The sequence below is a fragment of the Aethalodelphis obliquidens genome, unplaced genomic scaffold (assembly GCF_003676395.1).
Source record: "Aethalodelphis obliquidens isolate GAN/ISIS:26980383/991018 unplaced genomic scaffold, ASM367639v1 scaffold34, whole genome shotgun sequence".
Classification (NCBI taxonomy): domain Eukaryota; kingdom Metazoa; phylum Chordata; class Mammalia; order Artiodactyla; family Delphinidae; genus Aethalodelphis; species Aethalodelphis obliquidens.
Genome location: NW_020837978.1, coordinates 13,544,211 through 13,548,292, shown reverse-complemented (window position 1 = coordinate 13,548,292; position 4,082 = coordinate 13,544,211). Strand labels below are relative to the sequence as shown.

General features: G+C 41.3%; 1 pseudogene; it reads left to right on the top strand.

The window, feature by feature from the left end:
* Positions 1–1,524: 1,524 nt before the first annotated feature.
* On the top strand, positions 1,525–3,042 carry LOC113631778 (40S ribosomal protein SA-like; annotated as a pseudogene).
* Positions 3,043–4,082: the final 1,040 nt, after the last annotated feature.

Sequence of the window (4,082 nt, the reverse complement as noted above, 5' to 3'; positions counted from 1 at the left end):
AACATGCACCCCAATGTTCATAGCAGCACTGTTCACAATAGCCAAGACATGGAAACAAACTAAATGTCCTTTGACAGATGAGTGGACGAAGATGTGGTACATATACACAATGGAATACTACTCCCCCTTGTGGTTGCCAAGGGGAAGGGTGTGTAGGGGAGGGAAGGAACGGGAGTTTGGGACGAGCAGATGCGAACTATTATGTATGTAGGATGGATAAACAACAGTGTCTGTATAGCATAGGGAACTGTATTCATTATCCTGTGATAAAACATAATGGAAAAGAATACGAAAAAGAATATATATATGTCTAACTGAATCATTTTGCTGTACAGTAGAAATTAACACATTATAAATCAACTATACTTCAATTAAGTATTTTTTAAAAGACATCAAATTAAAGAGTAAGACTATATTATAGTGTCTAGAGGTACACTTAAAGACATTTTTAAAAGTGGTGATTATCAAAGTCGAAATAGTGATTACTTTTGGGGGAGGCAGGGGGTTTGTGATTGTAATGGAGAACACAGGCTTCTGGTGTGACTGACAAAACTCTTGATTTGGGAAGCGAATACAAGTGTGTTCACCTGTAATCAACCATCTGTTTATTAACCAAGATGTTAATGAAACATTTTAACCAAGCTGTTAATGAAAGTGACAAAAATGGAGAATTTTTCACTCAAACACCTAAACTCTAAAGGGTATATACTTTAGTAAGAGGGAAATGGAACTCAAAAGCAAGGAATGAGATGCAAAAAGAAATGACTTTGAGTAAATTAGATCCTGAAAGAATATAATTCCTGAGTTAAATGAATTTGAGAAAGAGAAAAGCATAGTGAATTGACCACATTCACTCATTTTCTTTCCAAAACACCCACTGAAGTGAAACAAAGGAATAGTTATAAACTGACAAGGTGGCTGCAGTTTTGCAAGACAGTAGGTCATTGATTTGAGGAGAGGCTCAGAACTTGAAGGTATAAGGTACTTTGGGAAGTGGAAAGTGCTTACAGGAAGCTGATGAGTAAAAATCTGTATGCTGAATAGTGACTCCTTATCCCCCATTTTTTTCCCCATTCCTCTTTTTGAAACTCCATCAGCCAAAGCCATGCCTCCTAAACTAGATACTGGAGTATTATTCTTTCGAGAAACTGAATGGTCCCAGAGAAAGCCTTCTATATGTTGCCATTTGGAGGCCCAAGAGCAAAAAGTTTGGTTTACCAGCTTATCACTCTCACCTGAAACCTATTAGTATATAAAAATAAGTGTAGAAAGAAGTCCCCCCAAACAAACCTATTAGTCACCCAAACAAAAGTGAAATCTATAAATATGAATTGCAGAGAATAATATTGATGAGTATTTGACAATTAAAAAAATAGTTGGATAGGTATACAGAAAACCAAACAAATTTTTAAAAGAAAGGCAATCGTTAATACCGGGAAAAGCAAGCCTTTCTGTGTTACCCTAAAAGGGGTCCATATGGCATTGTTCTGAGTTCCCATCTTAACTCAAAAGGAAACTATCACAATGTCCAGAGCCCCCGATAGCCTGAAAATGAAGGAGGAGGGTGTCCTCAAATTCCTTGCAGCAGGAACCTACCTTGGTGGCATCAACCTTGACTTCCGAATGGAATACAGCATCTGTTACCGAATCGGGTTCATTTTGCGGGATGTGCAGCAAGCCGAAACGCTGAGACACTGCAGTTTGCAGCCAAGAGAGGGTTTGTTCACAGGGCAACCAAGTGAGGATACGAGGATATGGGCGGACAAATCTCAAAACCGCCTCCCTGAAGGGGAGCAGGGCAGTCTGAGGTGTGGGGAGAGTCGGGAAACGTGATTAGAAAAAGGTGCGGTAATCGTCGTTCTGCGCAGGCGTAATAAGCTGCAGGCCTCCCCACGTTCCAATGAGGAGGCACTCAGCACAATCTGAGGGTGGAGTCTTCAGCCCTCTGATGTCAAAGGTCACCGAGGGGGCACTCGCGCATGCCCTGTTGGAGGGTGGGTGGTCCTAACCAGGTTTAATCAGCTCAGATGGAACTAGACACAGCTGACTCCAAGTCCCAAGTTAGGCTACCTGCTGCTTGGAGGACATGCAATTAAAATAACCTTGATTAGTGAAGGCAGATGAAATGTATTTAACTCATGATTACCTATGGTTTCATATCTGCAAAAAGTGATGACATCTACATCATAAATCTGAAGAGAACCTGGGAGAAGCTTCTCCTGGCAGCTTTTGCTGTTGTTGCCATTGAAAACCTGGCTGATGTCAGTGTCACGTGAAATACTCCAGGAATACCGGCCAGTGAGCTGTGCTGAAGTTTGCTGCTGCCACTGGAGCCACTCCTCTTCCTGGCTGCTTCACTCCTGGGACCTTCACTGGCCAGATGCAAGTGGCTTTCTGACTTCTAGTGGTTACTGATCCCAGGGTTGACCACCAGCCTCTCACAGAGGCGTCTTATGTTAACCTGCCTACCGCTGCTCTGTATAACAGACACTCCTCTGTGCTGTGTGGACACGGCCGCACCACGCACCAGCGGGAGAACTCACTCAGCTGGTCTGATGTAGTGGATGCTGCTTCAGGAAGTTCTGCCCATGTACGGCACCATTTCCTGTGACCACCCCTGGGAAGTCAGGCCTGATCATTACTTCTACAGAGATCCTGAGGAGAGTGAAAAGGAAGAGCAGGCTCCTGCTGAAAAGGCCAGGACCCAGGGAGAATTTCAGGCGGAATGGACCGCTCCAGATTCTGAGTTGACTGCTACTCAACCTGAGGTCACAGACTGGTCTGAAGGAGCACAGGTGCCCCCGAGTCTGTCCAGCAGTTTCCTGCTGAGGACTGGAGCGCTCAGCTGGCCACCAAAGACTGGTCTGCAGCTCCCACCACTTAGACCACTGAATGGGAAGGAGCAACCACTGAGGGGTCTTAAGCTGTTGTACAGACCAGCTTAAGACTATTTCTTAAATAGAAAATGGAAATAAGGGTGATGGAAAATAAACAGTTAAATAACAGAATAGCAAAAAAAAAAAAAAAAAAAAGGCCCAGGAAAGGAAACATTAATCATAATTACTACTTGGCTTATCATTGAATAATATTTACAGAGTCATAACAATATCAATACTATTATTTTAACCAAAATTTGTGATGTATTTACTATGAGAGAACAGAGGAAGAGAGAGAATAGAGGAAGTGGGGAAAGAGATAAGTCGGCTAAATGCTGATCTCCTTATTAATACAAGTCAATAGTTGACATCTAAAACTGATATATAAAAAAATCAAAGTAAACATATTCTTTAGAAATACGGAAGCAATGAGGTACCACATCACACCAATCAGAATGACCATCATTAAAAATCTATAAATAACAAATGCTGTAGAGGGTGTAGAAAAGGGGACCCTCCTACACTGTTGATGGGAATGTAAGTTGGTACAGCCACTATGGAAAACAGTATGGAGGTTCCTCAGAAAACTAAAAATAGAATTACCATATGATCCAGAAATCCCACTCCTGGGCATATACCCAGACAAAACTCTAATTCAAAAAGATACATGCACCCTTATGTTCATGGCAACACTACTCACAATAGCTAAGACATGGAAACAACCTAAATGTCCATCAACAGATGAATGGATAAAGAAGATGTGGTACATATATACACTGGAATATTACTCAGCCATAAAAAAGAACAAAATAATGCCATTTGCAGCAACATGGTTGGACCTAGAGATTATCATACTAAATGAAGTAAGTCAGAAAGAGGACAAATACCATATGTTATCACTTATAAGTGGAATCTAAAATATGCCACAAATGAACCTGTCTACAAAACAGAAACAGAATCATGGACATAGAGAACAGACTGGTGGTTGCCAAGTGGGAGGGGATTGGAGGAGGGATGGAGTGGGAGGTTGGGGTGAGCTTTTATATGTAGAATGGATAAATGACAAGGTCCAACTGTATAGCACAGAGAACTATATTCAGTATCCTACGATAAACCATAATGGAAAAGAATATAAAAAAAGGAATGTATATGTATGTATAACTGAATCACTTTGCTGTACAGTAGTAATTAACACAACACTGCAAA